At 42.9% G+C, this 21,442-nt stretch overlaps 17 non-coding genes and 1 pseudogene across 17 annotated transcripts; all 18 read left to right on the forward strand.

Moving 5' to 3' along the window:
* Positions 1 to 713: 713 nt before the first annotated feature.
* LOC139371518 (U4 spliceosomal RNA) lies at positions 714 to 855 on the forward strand. The gene has a single exon (XR_011627263.1). It is a non-coding gene; the product is annotated as a U4 spliceosomal RNA (small nuclear RNA).
* A 1,122-nt stretch (positions 856 to 1,977) lies between these two features.
* LOC139371491 (U4 spliceosomal RNA) lies at positions 1,978 to 2,119 on the forward strand. Its single transcript, XR_011627237.1, has one exon. It is a non-coding gene; the product is annotated as a U4 spliceosomal RNA (small nuclear RNA).
* A 1,130-nt stretch (positions 2,120 to 3,249) lies between these two features.
* LOC139371492 (U4 spliceosomal RNA) lies at positions 3,250 to 3,391 on the forward strand. The gene has a single exon (XR_011627238.1). It is a non-coding gene; the product is annotated as a U4 spliceosomal RNA (small nuclear RNA).
* A 1,130-nt stretch (positions 3,392 to 4,521) lies between these two features.
* Positions 4,522 to 4,663, forward strand: LOC139371493 (U4 spliceosomal RNA). Its single transcript, XR_011627239.1, has one exon. It is a non-coding gene; the product is annotated as a U4 spliceosomal RNA (small nuclear RNA).
* A 1,131-nt stretch (positions 4,664 to 5,794) lies between these two features.
* Positions 5,795 to 5,936, forward strand: LOC139371519 (U4 spliceosomal RNA). Its single transcript, XR_011627264.1, has one exon. It is a non-coding gene; the product is annotated as a U4 spliceosomal RNA (small nuclear RNA).
* Positions 5,937 to 7,066: 1,130 nt separating this feature from the next.
* LOC139371494 (U4 spliceosomal RNA) lies at positions 7,067 to 7,208 on the forward strand. Its single transcript, XR_011627240.1, has one exon. It is a non-coding gene; the product is annotated as a U4 spliceosomal RNA (small nuclear RNA).
* A 1,130-nt stretch (positions 7,209 to 8,338) lies between these two features.
* LOC139371520 (U4 spliceosomal RNA) lies at positions 8,339 to 8,480 on the forward strand. The gene has a single exon (XR_011627265.1). It is a non-coding gene; the product is annotated as a U4 spliceosomal RNA (small nuclear RNA).
* Positions 8,481 to 9,611: 1,131 nt separating this feature from the next.
* Positions 9,612 to 9,753, forward strand: LOC139371521 (U4 spliceosomal RNA). Its single transcript, XR_011627266.1, has one exon. It is a non-coding gene; the product is annotated as a U4 spliceosomal RNA (small nuclear RNA).
* Positions 9,754 to 10,884: 1,131 nt separating this feature from the next.
* Positions 10,885 to 11,026, forward strand: LOC139371528 (U4 spliceosomal RNA). The gene has a single exon (XR_011627272.1). It is a non-coding gene; the product is annotated as a U4 spliceosomal RNA (small nuclear RNA).
* Positions 11,027 to 12,148: 1,122 nt separating this feature from the next.
* Positions 12,149 to 12,290, forward strand: LOC139371495 (U4 spliceosomal RNA). Its single transcript, XR_011627241.1, has one exon. It is a non-coding gene; the product is annotated as a U4 spliceosomal RNA (small nuclear RNA).
* A 591-nt stretch (positions 12,291 to 12,881) lies between these two features.
* Positions 12,882 to 13,003, forward strand: LOC139371617 (U4 spliceosomal RNA; annotated as a pseudogene).
* Positions 13,004 to 13,421: 418 nt separating this feature from the next.
* Positions 13,422 to 13,563, forward strand: LOC139371522 (U4 spliceosomal RNA). Its single transcript, XR_011627267.1, has one exon. It is a non-coding gene; the product is annotated as a U4 spliceosomal RNA (small nuclear RNA).
* Positions 13,564 to 14,693: 1,130 nt separating this feature from the next.
* Positions 14,694 to 14,835, forward strand: LOC139371496 (U4 spliceosomal RNA). Its single transcript, XR_011627242.1, has one exon. It is a non-coding gene; the product is annotated as a U4 spliceosomal RNA (small nuclear RNA).
* Positions 14,836 to 15,965: 1,130 nt separating this feature from the next.
* On the forward strand, positions 15,966 to 16,107 carry LOC139371497 (U4 spliceosomal RNA). Its single transcript, XR_011627243.1, has one exon. It is a non-coding gene; the product is annotated as a U4 spliceosomal RNA (small nuclear RNA).
* A 1,131-nt stretch (positions 16,108 to 17,238) lies between these two features.
* Positions 17,239 to 17,380, forward strand: LOC139371525 (U4 spliceosomal RNA). Its single transcript, XR_011627269.1, has one exon. It is a non-coding gene; the product is annotated as a U4 spliceosomal RNA (small nuclear RNA).
* Positions 17,381 to 18,497: 1,117 nt separating this feature from the next.
* Positions 18,498 to 18,639, forward strand: LOC139371498 (U4 spliceosomal RNA). Its single transcript, XR_011627244.1, has one exon. It is a non-coding gene; the product is annotated as a U4 spliceosomal RNA (small nuclear RNA).
* Positions 18,640 to 19,769: 1,130 nt separating this feature from the next.
* On the forward strand, positions 19,770 to 19,911 carry LOC139371526 (U4 spliceosomal RNA). Its single transcript, XR_011627270.1, has one exon. It is a non-coding gene; the product is annotated as a U4 spliceosomal RNA (small nuclear RNA).
* Positions 19,912 to 21,042: 1,131 nt separating this feature from the next.
* On the forward strand, positions 21,043 to 21,184 carry LOC139371527 (U4 spliceosomal RNA). The gene has a single exon (XR_011627271.1). It is a non-coding gene; the product is annotated as a U4 spliceosomal RNA (small nuclear RNA).
* Positions 21,185 to 21,442: the final 258 nt, after the last annotated feature.

Below are 21,442 nucleotides of genomic sequence, written 5' to 3' on the forward strand. Positions count from 1 at the left end.
GGGAACATCTATTGAACAAGTACCCCACCTTGCCGTTAATTACATGTAATCGAGAATCCACCAGTGTTAGGTAGGGGGCGAACTGCTAGACATACCAATGTAACAAAAAATAATACAGTTTCCCGAGAAGCTGTGCGAGATACTGCAAGCAGTTTGAATAGCAGATTTCTGATATTCTATCGCAGTGGCATTATCATAGCCTACGAGGTCCATCCGAGGATTGGTTATTGTTGGGTGACAACTTAACCCAAAACTTTACATTGGAACGACATGAAATATAGTCAGAAGTAGTCTTGGGGAGAATAGGTTCAGCAACAGGTGGTATTGGTCCACAATTCCAGTTTTGCCCCCACACTGCCTCTAATTCTTGCAAGAAGTAAGGTACCCTTAGCCACGTTATACACTTCCACTAGAGGCAGCGGTGGCAAGGTTGAGTTGAAAAGGTTTTGGGTTTGCGACCCATTGCAGCTGAGCCAGTGGTGCAGATTACCCAAAATGCTTTGCTCTCGATATTGTTTTTTTTACTACTGGAAAAAGGTAACATCTATTGAATAAGTACCCCACCTTGCCATGAATGACATGTCATCAAGAATCCACCAAAGTGGTAGGTAGGGGGCGAACTGCTAAGAAAATTCAAATTTAAAACACAATATTACCGTTAAAGGAGAAGCTGTGCAAAACACTGTAAACAGTTTGAGTAGCTGTAATATATCATTCTTTCGCAGAGGTGATATCATAGCCTATGAAGTCCATCTGAGGCGTGATTATTGCTGGTTGAAAACTTAACCCAATACCCCGCTTGGGATGACTTGAAATATAGTCAGCCTTGGCAATTTTTGATAGTCTCATGTGAGACTGCTATACATGTGAAAGAGAAGATAATGACAAGACCAAACATGGGCTGCATCCAACTCATTTATTCTATAACCTTTTTGATGCTTCAGCTGACAGTTGAACATTATCTTGCAACTAGGTAGAAACAGAAAAAAGGTGTCAGTAGTATATGCTGTGTCAGAAGTAGGGTTCGGGAGAATGAACTCAGCAACAGCGGGTTTGGGCCCACAATTTCAGCTTTGCCCCCACACTGCCTCGAATTGTTGCAAGTAGTATGTTACCCAAAGCCACTTGACCCACTTTGTCTTGCCTCCTCTAGAGGCAGCTATGGCAAGATTTACATGAAAAGGTTTTGGGTTCGTCCCCCATTGCAGCTGAGCCAGTGGTGCTGATTACCCAAAGTGCTTTGCTCTCGATATTGGTTTTGTCCAGGAAAAAAGGGAACATCTATTGAACAAGTACCCCACCTTGCCGTTAATTACATGTAATCGAGAATCCACCAGTGTTAGGTAGGGGGCGAACTGCTAGACATACCAATGTAACAAAAAATAATACAGTTTGCCGAGAAGCTGTGCGAGATACTGCAAGCAGTTTGAATAGCAGATTTCTGATATTCTATCGCAGTGGCATTATCATAGCCTACGAGGTCCATCCGAGGATTGGTTATTGTTGGGTGACAACTTAACCCAAAACTTTACATTGGAACGACATGAAATATAGTCAGAAGTAGTCTTGGGGAGAATAGGTTCAGCAACAGGTGGTATTGGTCCACAATTCCAGTATTGCCCCCACACTGCCTCTAATTATTGCAAGAAGTAAGGTACCCTTAGCCACGTTATACACTTCCACTAGAGGCAGCGGTGGCAAGGTTGAGTTGAAAAGGTTTTGGGTTTTGGCAGCTGAACCAGTGGTGCAGATTACCCAAAATGCTTTGCTCTCGATATTGTTTTTTTTACTACTGGAAAAAGGTAACATCTATTGAATAAGTACCCCACCTTGCCATGAATGACATGTCATCAAGAATCCACCAAAGTGGTAGGTAGGGGGCGAACTGCTAGACATTGCAATGTTAAAACACAATATTACCGTTAAAGGAGAAGCTGTGCAAAACACTGTAAACAGTTTGAGTAGCTGTAATATATCATTCTTTCGCAGAGGCGATATCATAGCCTATGAAGTCCATCTGAGGCGTGATTATTGCTGGTTGAAAACTTAACCCAATACCCCGCTTGGGATGACTTGAAATATAGTCAGCCTTGGCAATTTTTGATAGTCTCATGTGAGACTGCTATACATGTGAAAGAGAAGATAATGACAAGACCAAACATGGGCTGCATCCAACTCATTTATTCTATAACCTTTTTGATGCTTCAGCTGACAGTTGAACATTATCTTGCAACTAGGTAGAAACAGAAAAAAGGTGTCAGTAGTATATGCTGTGTCAGAAGTAGGGTTCGGGAGAATGAACTCAGCAACAGCGGGTTTGGGCCCACAATTTCAGCTTTGCCCCCACACTGCCTCGAATTGTTGCAAGTAGTATGTTACCCAAAGCCACTTGACCCACTTTGTCTTGCCTCCTCTAGAGGCAGCTATGGCAAGATTTACATGAAAAGGTTTTGGGTTCGTCCCCCATTGCAGCTGAGCCAGTGGTGCTGATTACCCAAAGTGCTTTGCTCTCGATATTGGTTTTGTCCAGGAAAAAAGGGAACATCTATTGAACAAGTACCCCACCTTGCCGTTAATTACATGTAATCGAGAATCCACCAGTGTTAGGTAGGGGGCGAACTGCTAGACATACCAATGTAACAAAAAATAATACAGTTTGCCGAGAAGCTGTGCGAGATACTGCAAGCAGTTTGAATAGCAGATTTCTGATATTCTATCGCAGTGGCATTATCATAGCCTACGAGGTCCATCCGAGGAGTGGTTATTGTTGGGTGACAACTTAACCCAAAACTTTACATTGGAACGACATGAAATATAGTCAGAAGTAGTCTTGGGGAGAATAGGTTCAGCAACAGGTGGTATTGGTCCACAATTCCAGTTTTGCCCCCACACTGCCTCTAATTCTTGCAAGAAGTAAGGTACCCTTAGCCACGTTATACACTTCCACTAGAGGCAGCGGTGGCAAGGTTGAGTTGAAAAGGTTTTGGGTTTGCGACCCATTGCAGCTGAGCCAGTGGTGCAGATTACCCAAAATGCTTTGCTCTCGATATTGTTTTTTTTACTACTGGAAAAAGGTAACATCTATTGAATAAGTACCCCACCTTGCCATGAATGACATGTCATCAAGAATCCACCAAAGTGGTAGGTAGGGGGCGAACTGCTAGACATTGCAATGTTAAAACACAATATTACCGTTAAAGGAGAAGCTGTGCAAAACACTGTAAACAGTTTGAGTAGCTGTAATATATCATTCTTTCGCAGAGGCGATATCATAGCCTATGAAGTCCATCTGAGGCGTGATTATTGCTGGTTGAAAACTTAACCCAATACCCCGCTTGGGATGACTTGAAATATAGTCAGCCTTGGCAATTTTTGATAGTCTCATGTGAGACTGCTATACATGTGAAAGAGAAGATAGTGACAAGACCAAACATGGGCTGCATCCAACTCATTTATTCTATAACCTTTTTGATGCTTCAGCTGACAGTTGAACATTATCTTGCAACTAGGTAGAAACAGAAAAAAGGTGTCAGTAGTATATGCTGTGTCAGAAGTAGGGTTCGGGAGAATGAACTCAGCAACAGCGGGTTTGGGCCCACAATTTCAGCTTTGCCCCCACACTGCCTCGAATTGTTGCAAGTAGTATGTTACCCAAAGCCACTTGACCCACTTTGTCTTGCCTCCTCTAGAGGCAGCTATGGCAAGATTTACATGAAAAGGTTTTGGGTTCGTCCCCCATTGCAGCTGAGCCAGTGGTGCTGATTACCCAAAGTGCTTTGCTCTCGATATTGGTTTTGTCCAGGAAAAAAGGGAACATCTATTGAACAAGTACCCCACCTTGCCGTTAATTACATGTAATCGAGAATCCACCAGTGTTAGGTAGGGGGCGAACTGCTAGACATACCAATGTAACAAAAAATAATACAGTTTGCCGAGAAGCTGTGCGAGATACTGCAAGCAGTTTGAATAGCAGATTTCTGATATTCTATCGCAGTGGCATTATCATAGCCTACGAGGTCCATCCGAGGATTGGTTATTGTTGGGTGACAACTTAACCCAAAACTTTACATTGGAACGACATGAAATATAGTCAGAAGTAGTCTTGGGGAGAATAGGTTCAGCAACAGGTGGTATTGGTCCACAATTCCAGTTTTGCCCCCACACTGCCTCTAATTCTTGCAAGAAGTAAGGTACCCTTAGCCACGTTATACACTTCCACTAGAGGCAGCGGTGGCAAGGTTGAGTTGAAAAGGTTTTGGGTTTGCGACCCATTGCAGCTGAGCCAGTGGTGCAGATTACCCAAAATGCTTTGCTCTCGATATTGTTTTTTTTACTACTGGAAAAAGGTAACATCTATTGAATAAGTACCCCACCTTGCCATGAATGACATGTCATCAAGAATCCACCAAAGTGGTAGGTAGGGGGCGAACTGCTAGACATTGCAATGTTAAAACACAATATTACCGTTAAAGGAGAAGCTGTGCAAAACACTGTAAACAGTTTGAGTAGCTGTAATATATCATTCTTTCGCAGAGGCGATATCATAGCCTATGAAGTCCATCTGAGGCGTGATTATTGCTGGTTGAAAACTTAACCCAATACCCCGCTTGGGATGACTTGAAATATAGTCAGCCTTGGCAATTTTTGATAGTCTCATGTGAGACTGCTATACATGTGAAAGAGAAGATAGTGACAAGACCAAACATGGGCTGCATCCAACTCATTTATTCTATAACCTTTTTGATGCTTCAGCTGACAGTTGAACATTATCTTGCAACTAGGTAGAAACAGAAAAAAGGTGTCAGTAGTATATGCTGTGTCAGAAGTAGGGTTCGGGAGAATGAACTCAGCAACAGCGGGTTTGGGCCCACAATTTCAGCTTTGCCCCCACACTGCCTCGAATTGTTGCAAGTAGTATGTTACCCAAAGCCACTTGACCCACTTTGTCTTGCCTCCTCTAGAGGCAGCTATGGCAAGATTTACATGAAAAGGTTTTGGGTTCGTCCCCCATTGCAGCTGAGCCAGTGGTGCTGATTACCCAAAGTGCTTTGCTCTCGATATTGGTTTTGTCCAGGAAAAAAGGGAACATCTATTGAACAAGTACCCCACCTTGCCGTTAATTACATGTAATCGAGAATCCACCAGTGTTAGGTAGGGGGCGAACTGCTAGACATACCAATGTAACAAAAAATAATACAGTTTCCCGAGAAGCTGTGCGAGATACTGCAAGCAGTTTGAATAGCAGATTTCTGATATTCTATCGCAGTGGCATTATCATAGCCTACGAGGTCCATCCGAGGAGTGGTTATTGTTGGGTGACAACTTAACCCAAAACTTTACATTGGAACGACATGAAATATAGTCAGAAGTAGTCTTGGGGAGAATAGGTTCAGCAACAGTTGGTATTGGTCCACAATTCCAGTTTTGCCCCCACACTGCCTCTAATTCTTGCAAGAAGTAAGGTACCCTTAGCCACGTTATACACTTCCACTAGAGGCAGCGGTGGCAAGGTTGAGTTGAAAAGGTTTTGGGTTTGCGACCCATTGCAGCTGAGCCAGTGGTGCAGATTACCCAAAATGCTTTGCTCTCGATATTGTTTTTTTTACTACTGGAAAAAGGTAACATCTATTGAATAAGTACCCCACCTTGCCATGAATGACATGTCATCAAGAATCCACCAAAGTGGTAGGTAGGGGGCGAACTGCTAAGAAAATTCAAATTTAAAACACAATATTACCGTTAAAGGAGAAGCTGTGCAAAACACTGTAAACAGTTTGAGTAGCTGTAATATATCATTCTTTCGCAGAGGTGATATCATAGCCTATGAAGTCCATCTGAGGCGTGATTATTGCTGGTTGAAAACTTAACCCAATACCCCGCTTGGGATGACTTGAAATATAGTCAGCCTTGGCAATTTTTGATAGTCTCATGTGAGACTGCTATACATGTGAAAGAGAAGATAATGACAAGACCAAACATGGGCTGCATCCAACTCATTTATTCTATAACCTTTTTGATGCTTCAGCTGACAGTTGAACATTATCTTGCAACTAGGTAGAAACAGAAAAAAGGTGTCAGTAGTATATGCTGTGTCAGAAGTAGGGTTCGGGAGAATGAACTCAGCAACAGCGGGTTTGGGCCCACAATTTCAGCTTTGCCCCCACACTGCCTCGAATTGTTGCAAGTAGTATGTTACCCAAAGCCACTTGACCCACTTTGTCTTGCCTCCTCTAGAGGCAGCTATGGCAAGATTTACATGAAAAGGTTTTGGGTTCGTCCCCCATTGCAGCTGAGCCAGTGGTGCTGATTACCCAAAGTGCTTTGCTCTCGATATTGGTTTTGTCCAGGAAAAAAGGGAACATCTATTGAACAAGTACCCCACCTTGCCGTTAATTACATGTAATCGAGAATCCACCAGTGTTAGGTAGGGGGCGAACTGCTAGACATACCAATGTAACAAAAAATAATACAGTTTGCCGAGAAGCTGTGCGAGATACTGCAAGCAGTTTGAATAGCAGATTTCTGATATTCTATCGCAGTGGCATTATCATAGCCTACGAGGTCCATCCGAGGAGTGGTTATTGTTGGGTGACAACTTAACCCAAAACTTTACATTGGAACGACATGAAATATAGTCAGAAGTAGTCTTGGGGAGAATAGGTTCAGCAACAGGTGGTATTGGTCCACAATTCCAGTTTTGCCCCCACACTGCCTCTAATTCTTGCAAGAAGTAAGGTACCCTTAGCCACGTTATACACTTCCACTAGAGGCAGCGGTGGCAAGGTTGAGTTGAAAAGGTTTTGGGTTTGCGACCCATTGCAGCTGAGCCAGTGGTGCAGATTACCCAAAATGCTTTGCTCTCGATATTGTTTTTTTTACTACTGGAAAAAGGTAACATCTATTGAATAAGTACCCCACCTTGCCATGAATGACATGTCATCAAGAATCCACCAAAGTGGTAGGTAGGGGGCGAACTGCTAGACATTGCAATGTTAAAACACAATATTACCGTTAAAGGAGAAGCTGTGCAAAACACTGTAAACAGTTTGAGTAGCTGTAATATATCATTCTTTCGCAGAGGCGATATCATAGCCTATGAAGTCCATCTGAGGCGTGATTATTGCTGGTTGAAAACTTAACCCAATACCCCGCTTGGGATGACTTGAAATATAGTCAGCCTTGGCAATTTTTGATAGTCTCATGTGAGACTGCTATACATGTGAAAGAGAAGATAGTGACAAGACCAAACATGGGCTGCATCCAACTCATTTATTCTATAACCTTTTTGATGCTTCAGCTGACAGTTGAACATTATCTTGCAACTAGGTAGAAACAGAAAAAAGGTGTCAGTAGTATATGCTGTGTCAGAAGTAGGGTTCGGGAGAATGAACTCAGCAACAGCGGGTTTGGGCCCACAATTTCAGCTTTGCCCCCACACTGCCTCGAATTGTTGCAAGTAGTATGTTACCCAAAGCCACTTGACCCACTTTGTCTTGCCTCCTCTAGAGGCAGCTATGGCAAGATTTACATGAAAAGGTTTTGGGTTCGTCCCCCATTGCAGCTGAGCCAGTGGTGCTGATTACCCAAAGTGCTTTGCTCTCGATATTGGTTTTGTCCAGGAAAAAAGGGAACATCTATTGAACAAGTACCCCACCTTGCCGTTAATTACATGTAATCGAGAATCCACCAGTGTTAGGTAGGGGGCGAACTGCTAGACATACCAATGTAACAAAAAATAATACAGTTTGCCGAGAAGCTGTGCGAGATACTGCAAGCAGTTTGAATAGCAGATTTCTGATATTCTATCGCAGTGGCATTATCATAGCCTACGAGGTCCATCCGAGGAGTGGTTATTGTTGGGTGACAACTTAACCCAAAACTTTACATTGGAACGACATGAAATATAGTCAGAAGTAGTCTTGGGGAGAATAGGTTCAGCAACAGGTGGTATTGGTCCACAATTCCAGTTTTGCCCCCACACTGCCTCTAATTCTTGCAAGAAGTAAGGTACCCTTAGCCACGTTATACACTTCCACTAGAGGCAGCGGTGGCAAGGTTGAGTTGAAAAGGTTTTGGGTTTGCGACCCATTGCAGCTGAGCCAGTGGTGCAGATTACCCAAAATGCTTTGCTCTCGATATTGTTTTTTTTACTACTGGAAAAAGGTAACATCTATTGAATAAGTACCCCACCTTGCCATGAATGACATGTCATCAAGAATCCACCAAAGTGGTAGGTAGGGGGCGAACTGCTAGACATTGCAATGTTAAAACACAATATTACCGTTAAAGGAGAAGCTGTGCAAAACACTGTAAACAGTTTGAGTAGCTGTAATATATCATTCTTTCGCAGAGGTGATATCATAGCCTATGAAGTCCATCTGAGGCGTGATTATTGCTGGTTGAAAACTTAACCCAATACCCCGCTTGGGATGACTTGAAATATAGTCAGCCTTGGCAATTTTTGATAGTCTCATGTGAGACTGCTATACATGTGAAAGAGAAGATAGTGACAAGACCAAACATGGGCTGCATCCAACTCATTTATTCTATAACCTTTTTGATGCTTCAGCTGACAGTTGAACATTATCTTGCAACTAGGTAGAAACAGAAAAAAGGTGTCAGTAGTATATGCTGTGTCAGAAGTAGGGTTCGGGAGAATGAACTCAGCAACAGCGGGTTTGGGCCCACAATTTCAGCTTTGCCCCCACACTGCCTCGAATTGTTGCAAGTAGTATGTTACCCAAAGCCACTTGACCCACTTTGTCTTGCCTCCTCTAGAGGCAGCTATGGCAAGATTTACATGAAAAGGTTTTGGGTTCGTCCCCCATTGCAGCTGAGCCAGTGGTGCTGATTACCCAAAGTGCTTTGCTCTCGATATTGGTTTTGTCCAGGAAAAAAGGGAACATCTATTGAACAAGTACCCCACCTTGCCGTTAATTACATGTAATCGAGAATCCACCAGTGTTAGGTAGGGGGCGAACTGCTAGACATACCAATGTAACAAAAAATAATACAGTTTCCCGAGAAGCTGTGCGAGATACTGCAAGCAGTTTGAATAGCAGATTTCTGATATTCTATCGCAGTGGCATTATCATAGCCTACGAGGTCCATCCGAGGAGTGGTTATTGTTGGGTGACAACTTAACCCAAAACTTTACATTGGAACGACATGAAATATAGTCAGAAGTAGTCTTGGGGAGAATAGGTTCAGCAACAGGTGGTATTGGTCCACAATTCCAGTTTTGCCCCCACACTGCCTCTAATTCTTGCAAGAAGTAAGGTACCCTTAGCCACGTTATACACTTCCACTAGAGGCAGCGGTGGCAAGGTTGAGTTGAAAAGGTTTTGGGTTTGCGACCCATTGCAGCTGAGCCAGTGGTGCAGATTACCCAAAATGCTTTGCTCTCGATATTGTTTTTTTTACTACTGGAAAAAGGTAACATCTATTGAATAAGTACCCCACCTTGCCATGAATGACATGTCATCAAGAATCCACCAAAGTGGTAGGTAGGGGGCGAACTGCTAAGAAAATTCAAATTTAAAACACAATATTACCGTTAAAGGAGAAGCTGTGCAAAACACTGTAAACAGTTTGAGTAGCTGTAATATATCATTCTTTCGCAGAGGTGATATCATAGCCTATGAAGTCCATCTGAGGCGTGATTATTGCTGGTTGAAAACTTAACCCAATACCCCGCTTGGGATGACTTGAAATATAGTCAGCCTTGGCAATTTTTGATAGTCTCATGTGAGACTGCTATACATGTGAAAGAGAAGATAGTGACAAGACCAAACATGGGCTGCATCCAACTCATTTATTCTATAACCTTTTTGATGCTTCAGCTGACAGTTGAACATTATCTTGCAACTAGGTAGAAACAGAAAAAAGGTGTCAGTAGTATATGCTGTGTCAGAAGTAGGGTTCGGGAGAATGAACTCAGCAACAGCGGGTTTGGGCCCACAATTTCAGCTTTGCCCCCACACTGCCTCGAATTGTTGCAAGTAGTATGTTACCCAAAGCCACTTGACCCACTTTGTCTTGCCTCCTCTAGAGGCAGCTATGGCAAGATTTACATGAAAAGGTTTTGGGTTCGTCCCCCATTGCAGCTGAGCCAGTGGTGCTGATTACCCAAAGTGCTTTGCTCTCGATATTGGTTTTGTCCAGGAAAAAAGGGAACATCTATTGAACAAGTACCCCACCTTGCCGTTAATTACATGTAATCGAGAATCCACCAGTGTTAGGTAGGGGGCGAACTGCTAGACATACCAATGTAACAAAAAATAATACAGTTTCCCGAGAAGCTGTGCGAGATACTGCAAGCAGTTTGAATAGCAGATTTCTGATATTCTATCGCAGTGGCATTATCATAGCCTACGAGGTCCATCCGAGGAGTGGTTATTGTTGGGTGACAACTTAACCCAAAACTTTACATTGGAACGACATGAAATATAGTCAGAAGTAGTCTTGGGGAGAATAGGTTCAGCAACAGGTGGTATTGGTCCACAATTCCAGTTTTGCCCCCACACTGCCTCTAATTCTTGCAAGAAGTAAGGTACCCTTAGCCACGTTATACACTTCCACTAGAGGCAGCGGTGGCAAGGTTGAGTTGAAAAGGTTTTGGGTTTGCGACCCATTGCAGCTGAGCCAGTGGTGCAGATTACCCAAAATGCTTTGCTCTCGATATTGTTTTTTTTACTACTGGAAAAAGGTAACATCTATTGAATAAGTACCCCACCTTGCCATGAATGACATGTCATCAAGAATCCACCAAAGTGGTAGGTAGGGGGCGAACTGCTAAGAAAATTCAAATTTAAAACACAATATTACCGTTAAAGGAGAAGCTGTGCAAAACACTGTAAACAGTTTGAGTAGCTGTAATATATCATTCTTTCGCAGAGGTGATATCATAGCCTATGAAGTACATCTGAGGCGTGATTATTGCTGGTTGAAAACTTAACCCAATACCCCGCTTGGGATGACTTGAAATATAGTCAGCCTTGGCAATTTTTGATAGTCTCATGTGAGACTGCTATACATGTGAAAGAGAAGATAATGACAAGACCAAACATGGGCTGCATCCAACTCATTTATTCTATAACCTTTTAGATGCTTCAGCTGACAGTTGAACATTATCTTGCAACTAGGTAGAAACAGAAAAAAGGTGTCAGTAGTATATGCTGTGTCAGAAGTAGGGTTCGGGAGAATGAACTCAGCAACAGCGGGTTTGGGCCCACAATTTCAGCTTTGCCCCCACACTGCCTCGAATTGTTGCAAGTAGTATGTTACCCAAAGCCACTTGACCCACTTTGTCTTGCCTCCTCTAGAGGCAGCTATGGCAAGATTTACATGAAAAGGTTTTGGGTTCGTCCCCCATTGCAGCTGAGCCAGTGGTGCTGATTACCCAAAGTGCTTTGCTCTCGATATTGGTTTTGTCCAGGAAAAAAGGGAACATCTATTGAACAAGTACCCCACCTTGCCGTTAATTACATGTAATCGAGAATCCACCAGTGTTAGGTAGGGGGCGAATTGCTAGACATACCAATGTAACAAAAAATAATACAGTTTGCCGAGAAGCTGTGCGAGATACTGCAAGCAGTTTGAATAGCAGATTTCTGATATTCTATCGCAGTGGCATTATCATAGCCTACGAGGTCCATCCGAGGATTGGTTATTGTTGGGTGACAACTTAACCCAAAACTTTACATTGGAACGACATGAAATATAGTCAGAAGTAGTCTTGGGGAGAATAGGTTCAGCAACAGGTGGTATTGGTCCACAATTCCAGTATTGCCCCCACACTGCCTCTAATTATTGCAAGAAGTAAGGTACCCTTAGCCACGTTATACACTTCCACTAGAGGCAGCGGTGGCAAGGTTGAGTTGAAAAGGTTTTGGGTTTTGGCAGCTGAACCAGTCGTGCAGATTACCCAAAATGCTTTGCTCTCGATATTGTTTTTTTTACTACTGGAAAAAGGTAACATCTATTGAATAAGTACCCCACCTTGCCATGAATGACATGTCATCAAGAATCCACCAAAGTGGTAGGTAGGGGGCGAACTGCTAGACATTGCAATGTTAAAACACAATATTACCGTTAAAGGAGAAGCTGTGCAAAACACTGTAAACAGTTTGAGTAGCTGTAATATATCATTCTTTCGCAGAGGCGATATCATAGCCTATGAAGTCCATCTGAGGCGTGATTATTGCTGGTTGAAAACTTAACCCAATACCCCGCTTGGGATGACTTGAAATATAGTCAGCCTTGGCAATTTTTGATAGTCTCATGTGAGACTGCTATACATGTGAAAGAGAAGATAGTGACAAGACCAAACATGGGCTGCATCCAACTCATTTATTCTATAACCTTTTTGATGCTTCAGCTGACAGTTGAACATTATCTTGCAACTAGGTAGAAACAGAAAAAAGGTGTCAGTAGTATATGCTGTGTCAGAAGTAGGGTTCGGGAGAATGAACTCAGCAACAGCGGGTTTGGGCCCACAATTTCAGCTTTGCCCCCACACTGCCTCGAATTGTTGCAAGTAGTATGTTACCCAAAGCCACTTGACCCACTTTGTCTTGCCTCCTCTAGAGGCAGCTATGGCAAGATTTACATGAAAAGGTTTTGGGTTCGTCCCCCATAGCAGCTGAGCCAGTGGTGCTGATTACCCAAAGTGCTTTGCTCTTGATATTGGTTTTGTCCAGGAAAAAAGGGAACATCTATTGAACAAGTACCCCACCTTGCCGTTAATTACATGTAATCGAGAATCCACCAGTGTTAGGTAGGGGGCGAACTGCTAGACATACCAATGTAACAAAAAATAATACAGTTTGCCGAGAAGCTGTGCGAGATACTGCAAGCAGTTTGAATAGCAGATTTCTGATATTCTATCGCAGTGGCATTATCATAGCCTATGAGGTCCATCCGAGGAGTGGTTATTGTTGGGTGACAACTTAACCCAAAACTTTACATTGGAACGACATGAAATATAGTCAGAAGTAGTCTTGGGGAGAATAGGTTCAGCAACAGTTGGTATTGGTCCACAATTCCAGTTTTGCCCCCACACTGCCTCTAATTCTTGCAAGAAGTAAGGTACCCTTAGCCACGTCATACACTTCCACTAGAGGCAGCGGTGGCAAGGTTGAGTTGAAAAGGTTTTGGGTTTGCGACCCATTGCAGCTGAGCCAGTGGTGCAGATTACCCAAAATGCTTTGCTCTCGATATTGTTTTTTTTACTACTGGAAAAAGGTAACATCTATTGAATAAGTACCCCACCTTGCCATGAATGACATGTCATCAAGAATCCACCAAAGTGGTAGGTAGGGGGCGAACTGCTAAGAAAATTCAAATTTAAAACACAATATTACCGTTAAAGGAGAAGCTGTGCAAAACACTGTAAACAGTTTGAGTAGCTGTAATATATCATTCTTTCGCAGAGGTGATATCATAGCCTATGAAGTCCATCTGAGGCGTGATTATTGCTGGTTGAAAACTTAACCCAATACCCCGCTTGGGATGACTTGAAATATAGTCAGCCTTGGCAATTTTTGATAGTCTCATGTGAGACTGCTATACATGTGAAAGAGAAGATAATGACAAGACCAAACATGGGCTGCATCCAACTCATTTATTCTATAACCTTTTTGATGCTTCAGCTGACAGTTGAACATTATCTTGCAACTAGGTAGAAACAGAAAAACGGTGTCAGTAGTATATGCTGTGTCAGAAGTAGGGTTCGGGAGAATGAACTCAGCAACAGCGGGTTTGGGCCCACAATTTCAGCTTTGCCCCCACACTGCCTCGAATTGTTGCAGGTAGTATGTTACCCAAAGCCACTTGACCCACTTTGTCTTGCCTCCTCTAGAGGCAGCTATGGCAAGATTTACATGAAAAGGTTTTGGGTTCGTCCCCCATTGCAGCTGAGCCAGTGGTGCTGATTACCCAAAGTGCTTTGCTCTCGATATTGGTTTTGTCCAGGAAAAAAGGGAACATCTATTGAACAAGTACCCCACCTTGCCGTTAATTACATGTAATCGAGAATCCACCAGTGTTAGGTAGGGGGCGAACTGCTAGACATACCAATGTAACAAAAAATAATACAGTTTGCCGAGAAGCTGTGCGAGATACTGCAAGCAGTTTGAATAGCAGATTTCTGATATTCTATCGCAGTGGCATTATCATAGCCTACGACGTCCATCCGAGGAGTGGTTATTGTTGGGTGACAACTTAACCCAAAACTTTACATTGGAACGACATGAAATATATTCAGAAGTAGTCTTGGGGAGAATAGGTTCAGCAACAGGTGGTATTGGTCCACAATTCCAGTTTTGCCCCCACACTGCCTCTAATTCTTGCAAGAAGTAAGGTACCCTTAGCCACGTTATACACTTCCACTAGAGGCAGCGGTGGCAAGGTTGAGTTGAAAAGGTTTTGGGTTTGCGACCCATTGCAGCTGAGCCAGTGGTGCAGATTACCCAAAATGCTTTGCTCTCGATATTGTTTTTTTTACTACTGGAAAAAGGTAACATCTATTGAATAAGTACCCCACCTTGCCATGAATGACATGTCATCAAGAATCCACCAAAGTGGTAGGTAGGGGGCGAACTGCTAGACATTGCAATGTTAAAACACAATATTACCGTTAAAGGAGAAGCTGTGCAAAACACTGTAAACCGTTTGAGTAGCTGTAATATATCATTCTTTCGCAGAGGCGATATCATAGCCTATGAAGTCCATCTGAGGCGTGATTATTGCTGGTTGAAAACTTAACCCAATACCCCGCTTGGGATGACTTGAAATATAGTCAGCCTTGGCAATTTTTGATAGTCTCATGTGAGACTGCTATACATGTGAAAGAGAAGATAGTGACAAGACCAAACATGGGCTGCATCCAACTCATTTATTCTATAACCTTTTTGATGCTTCAGCTGACAGTTGAACATTATCTTGCAACTAGGTAGAAACAGAAAAAAGGTGTCAGTAGTATATGCTGTGTCAGAAGTAGGGTTCGGGAGAATGAACTCAGCAACAGCGGGTTTGGGCCCACAATTTCAGCTTTGCCCCCACACTGCCTCGAATTGTTGCAAGTAGTATGTTACCCAAAGCCACTTGACCCACTTTGTCTTGCCTCCTCCAGAGGCAGCTATGGCAAGATTTACATGAAAAGGTTTTGGGTTCGTCCCCCATTGCAGCTGAGCCAGTGGTGCTGATTACCCAAAGTGCTTTGCTCTCGATATTGGTTTTGTCCAGGAAAAAAGGGAACATCTATTGAACAAGTACCCCACCTTGCCGTTAATTACATGTAATCGAGAATCCACCAGTGTTAGGTAGGGGGCGAACTGCTAGACATACCAATGTAACAAAAAATAATACAGTTTGCCGAGAAGCTGTGCGAGATACTGCAAGCAGTTTGAATAGCAGATTTCTGATATTCTATCGCAGTGGCATTATAATAGCCTACGAGGTCCATCCGAGGATTGGTTATTGTTGGGTGACAACTTAACCCAAAACTTTACATTGGAACGACATGAAATATAGTCAGAAGTAGTCTTGGGGAGAATAGGTTCAGCAACAGGTGGTATTGGTCCACAATTCCAGTTTTGCCCCCACACTGCCTCTAATTCTTGCAAGAAGTAAGGTACCCTTAGCCATGTTATACACTTCCACTAGAGGCAGCGGTGGCAAGGTTGAGTTGAAAAGGTTTTGGGTTTGCGACCCATTGCAGCTGAGCCAGTGGTGCAGATTACCCAAAATGCTTTGCTCTCGATATTGTTTTTTTTACTACTGGAAAAAGGTAACATCTATTGAATAAGTACCCCACCTTGCCATGAATGACATGTCATCAAGAATCCACCAAAGTGGTAGGTAGGGGGCGAACTGCTAGACATTGCAATGTTAAAACACAATATTACCGTTAAAGGAGAAGCTGTGCAAAACACTGTAAACAGTTTGAGTAGCTGTAATATATCATTCTTTCGCAGAGGCGATATCATAGCCTATGAAGTCCATCTGAGGCGTGATTATTGCTGGTTGAAAACTTAACCCAATACCCCGCTTGGGATGACTTGAAATATAGTCAGCCTTGGCAATTTTTGATAGTCTCATGTGAGACTGCTATACATGTGAAAGAGAAGATAGTGACAAGACCAAACATGGGCTGCATCCAACTCATTTATTCTATAACCTTTTTGATGCTTCAGCTGACAGTTGAACATTATCTTGCAACTAGGTAGAAACAGAAAAAAGGTGTCAGTAGTATATGCTGTGTCAGAAGTAGGGTTCGGGAGAATGAACTCAGCAACAGCGGGTTTGGGCCCACAATTTCAGCTTTGCCCCCACACTGCCTCGAATTGTTGCAAGTAGTATGTTACCCAAAGCCACTTGACCCACTTTGTCTTGCCTCCTCTAGAGGCAGCTATGGCAAGATTTACATGAAAAGGTTTTGGGTTCGTCCCCCATTGCAGCTGAGCCAGTGGTGCTGATTACCCAAAGTGCTTTGCTCTCGATATTGGTTTTGTCCAGGAAAAAAGGGAACATCTATTGAACAAGTACCCCACCTTGCCGTTAATTACATGTAATCGAGAATCCACCAGTGTTAGGTAGGGGGCGAACTGCTAGACATACCAATGTAACAAAAAATAATACAGTTTCCCGAGAAGCTGTGCGAGATACTGCAAGCAGTTTGAATAGCAGATTTCTGATATTCTATCGCAGTGGCATTATCATAGCCTACGAGGTCCATCCGAGGAGTGGTTATTGTTGGGTGACAACTTAACCCAAAACTTTACATTGGAACGACATGAAATATAGTCAGAAGTAGTCTTGGGGAGAATAGGTTCAGCAACAGTTGGTATTGGTCCACAATTCCAGTTTTGCCCCCACACTGCCTCTAATTCTTGCAAGAAGTAAGGTACCCTTAGCCACGTCATACACTTCCACTAGAGGCAGCGGTGGCAAGGTTGAGTTGAAAAGGTTTTGGGTTTGCGACCCATTGCAGCTGAGCCAGTGGTGCAGATTACCCAAAATGCTTTGCTCTCGATATTGTTTTTTTTACTACTGGAAAAAGGTAACATCTATTGAATAAGTACCCCACCTTGCCATGAATGACATGTCATCAAGAATCCACCAAAGTGGTAGGTAGGGGGCGAACTGCTAAGAAAATTCAAATTTAAAACACAATATTACCGTTAAAGGAGAAGCTGTGCAAAACACTGTAAACAGTTTGAGTAGCTGTAATATATCATTCTTTCGCAGAGGTGATATCATAGCCTATGAAGTCCATCTGAGGCGTGATTATTGCTGGTTGAAAACTTAACCCAATACCCCGCTTGGGATGACTTGAAATATAGTCAGCCTTGGCAATTTTTGATAGTCTCATGTGAGACTGCTATACATGTGAAAGAGAAGATAATGACAAGACCAAACATGGGCTGCATCCAACTCATTTATTCTATAACCTTTTTGATGCTTCAGCTGACAGTTGAACATTATCTTGCAACTAGGTAGAAACAGAAAAAAGGTGTCAGTAGTATATGCTGTGTCAGAAGTAGGGTTCGGGAGAATGAACTCAGCAACAGCGGGTTTGGGCCCACAATTTCAGCTTTGCCCCCACACTGCCTCGAATTGTTGCAAGTAGTATGTTACCCAAAGCCACTTGACCCACTTTGTCTTGCCTCCTCTAGAGGCAGCTATGGCAAGATTTACATGAAAAGGTTTTGGGTTCGTCCCCCATTGCAGCTGAGCCAGTGGTGCTGATTACCCAAAGTGCTTTGCTCTCGATATTGGTTTTGTCCAGGAAAAAAGGGAACATCTATTGAACAAGTACCCCACCTTGCCGTTAATTACATGTAATCGAGAATCCACCAGTGTTAGGTAGGGGGCGAATTGCTAGACATACCAATGTAACAAAAAATAATACAGTTTGCCGAGAAGCTGTGCGAGATACTGCAAGCAGTTTGAATAGCAGATTTCTGATATTCTATCGCAGTGGCATTATCATAGCCTACGAGGTCCATCCGAGGATTGGTTATTGTTGGGTGACAACTTAACCCAAAACTTTACATTGGAACGACATGAAATATAGTCAGAAGTAGTCTTGGGGAGAATAGGTTCAGCAACAGGTGGTATTGGTCCACAATTCCAGTATTGCCCCCACACTGCCTCTAATTATTGCAAGAAGTAAGGTACCCTTAGCCACGTTATACACTTCCACTAGAGGCAGCGGTGGCAAGGTTGAGTTGAAAAGGTTTTGGGTTTTGGCAGCTGAACCAGTGGTGCAGATTACCCAAAATGCTTTGCTCTCGATATTGTTTTTTTTACTACTGGAAAAAGGTAACATCTATTGAATAAGTACCCCACCTTGCCATGAATGACATGTCATCAAGAATCCACCAAAGTGGTAGGTAGGGGGCGAACTGCTAGACATTGCAATGTTAAAACACAATATTACCGTTAAAGGAGAAGCTGTGCAAAACACTGTAAACAGTTTGAGTAGCTGTAATATTCTTTCGCAGAGGCGATATCATAGCCTATGAAGTCCATCTGAGGCGTGATTATTGCTGGTTGAAAACTTAACCCAATACCCCGCTTGGGATGACTTGAAATATAGTCAGCCTTGGCAATTTTTGATAGTCTCATGTGAGACTGCTATACATGTGAAAGAGAAGATAATGACAAGACCAAACATGGGCTGCATCCAACTCATTTATTCTATAACCTTTTTGATGCTTCAGCTGACAGTTGAACATTATCTTGCAACTAGGTAGAAACAGAAAAACGGTGTCAGTAGTATATGCTGTGTCAGAAGTAGGGTTCGGGAGAATGAACTCAGCAACAGCGGGTTTGGGCCCACAATTTCAGCTTTGCCCCCACACTGCCTCGAATTGTTGCAGGTAGTATGTTACCCAAAGCCACTTGACCCACTTTGTCTTGCCTCCTCTAGAGGCAGCTATGGCAAGATTTACATGAAAAGGTTTTGGGTTCGTCCCCCATTGCAGCTGAGCCAGTGGTGCTGATTACCCAAAGTGCTTTGCTCTCGATATTGGTTTTGTCCAGGAAAAAAGGGAACATCTATTGAACAAGTACCCCACCTTGCCGTTAATTACATGTAATCGAGAATCCACCAGTGTTAGGTAGGGGGCGAACTGCTAGACATACCAATGTAACAAAAAATAATACAGTTTGCCGAGAAGCTGTGCGAGATACTGCAAGCAGTTTGAATAGCAGATTTCTGATATTCTATCGCAGTGGCATTATCATAGCCTACGACGTCCATCCGAGGAGTGGTTATTGTTGGGTGACAACTTAACCCAAAACTTTACATTGGAACGACATGAAATATATTCAGAAGTAGTCTTGGGGAGAATAGGTTCAGCAACAGGTGGTATTGGTCCACAATTCCAGTTTTGCCCCCACACTGCCTCTAATTCTTGCAAGAAGTAAGGTACCCTTAGCCACGTTATACACTTCCACTAGAGGCAGCGGTGGCAAGGTTGAGTTGAAAAGGTTTTGGGTTTGCGACCCATTGCAGCTGAGCCAGTGGTGCAGATTACCCAAAATGCTTTGCTCTCGATATTGTTTTTTTTACTACTGGAAAAAGGTAACATCTATTGAATAAGTACCCCACCTTGCCATGAATGACATGTCATCAAGAATCCACCAAAGTGGTAGGTAGGGGGCGAACTGCTAGACATTGCAATGTTAAAACACAATATTACCGTTAAAGGAGAAGCTGTGCAAAACACTGTAAACAGTTTGAGTAGCTGTAATATATCATTCTTTCGCAGAGGTGATATCATAGCCTATGAAGTCCATCTGAGGCGTGATTATTGCTGGTTGAAAACTTAACCCAATACCCCGCTTGGGATGACTTGAAATATAGTCAGCCTTGGCAATTTTTGATAGTCTCATGTGAGACTGCTATACATGTGAAAGAGAAGATAGTGACAAGACCAAACATGGGCTGCATCCAACTCATTTATTCTATAACCTTTTTGATGCTTCAGCTGACAGTTGAACATTATCTTGCAACTAGGTAGAAACAGAAAAAAGGTGTCAGTAGTATATGCTGTGTCAGAAGTAGGGTTCGGGAGAATGAACTCAGCAACAGCGGGTTTGGGCCCACAATTTCAGCTTTGCCCCCACACTGCCTCGAATTGTTGCAAGTAGTATGTTACCCAAAGCCACTTGACCCACTTTGTCTTGCCTCCTCTAGAGGCAGCTATGGCAAGATTTACATGAAAAGGTTTTGGGTTCGTCCCCCATTGCAGCTGAGCCAGTGGTGCTGATTACCCAAAGTGCTTTGCTCTCGATATTGGTTTTGTCCAGGAAAAAAGGGAACATCTATTGAACAAGTACCCCACCTTGCCGTTAATTACATGTAATCGAGAATCCACCAGTGTTAGGTAGGGGGCGAACTGCTAGACATACCAATGTAACAAAAAATAATACAGTTTCCCGAGAAGCTGTGCGAGATACTGCAAGCAGTTTGAATAGCAGATTTCTGATATTCTATCGCAGTGGCATTATAATAGCCTACGAGGTCCATCCGAGGATTGGTTATTGTTGGGTGACAACTTAACCCAAAACTTTACATTGGAACGACATGAAATATAGTCAGAAGTAGTCTTGGGGAGAATAGGTTCAGCAACAGGTGGTATTGGTCCACAATTCCAGTTTTGCCCCCACACTGCCTCTAATTCTTGCAAGAAGTAAGGTACCCTTAGCCACGTTATACACTTCCACTAGAGGCAGCGGTGGCAAGGTTGAGTTGAAAAGGTTTTGGGTTTGCGACCCATTGCAGCTGAGCCAGTGGTGCAGATTACCCAAAATGCTTTGCTCTCGATATTGTTTTTTTTACTACTGGAAAAAGGTAACATCTATTGAATAAGTACCCCACCTTGCCATGAATGACATGTCATCAAGAATCCACCAAAGTGGTAGGTAGGGGGCGAACTGCTAAGAAAATTCAAATTTAAAACACAATATTACCGTTAAAGGAGAAGCTGTGCAAAACACTGTAAACAGTTTGAGTAGCTGTAATATATCATTCTTTCGCAGAGGTGATATCATAGCCTATGAAGTCCATCTGAGGCGTGATTATTGCTGGTTGAAAACTTAACCCAATACCCCGCTTGGGATGACTTGAAATATAGTCAGCCTTGGCAATTTTTGATAGTCTCATGTGAGACTGCTATACATGTGAAAGAGAAGATAGTGACAAGACCAAACATGGGCTGCATCCAACTCATTTATTCTATAACCTTTTTGATGCTTCAGCTGACAGTTGAACATTATCTTGCAACTAGGTAGAAACAGAAAAAAGGTGTCAGTAGTATATGCTGTGTCAGAAGGAGGGTTCGGGAGAATGAACTCAGCAACAGCGGGTTTGGGCCCACAATTTCAGCTTTGCCCCCACACTGCCTCGAATTGTTGCAAGTAGTATGTT

This window comes from Oncorhynchus clarkii, chromosome 17, assembly GCF_045791955.1.
Source record: "Oncorhynchus clarkii lewisi isolate Uvic-CL-2024 chromosome 17, UVic_Ocla_1.0, whole genome shotgun sequence".
In the NCBI taxonomy this organism is placed as follows: domain Eukaryota; kingdom Metazoa; phylum Chordata; class Actinopteri; order Salmoniformes; family Salmonidae; genus Oncorhynchus; species Oncorhynchus clarkii.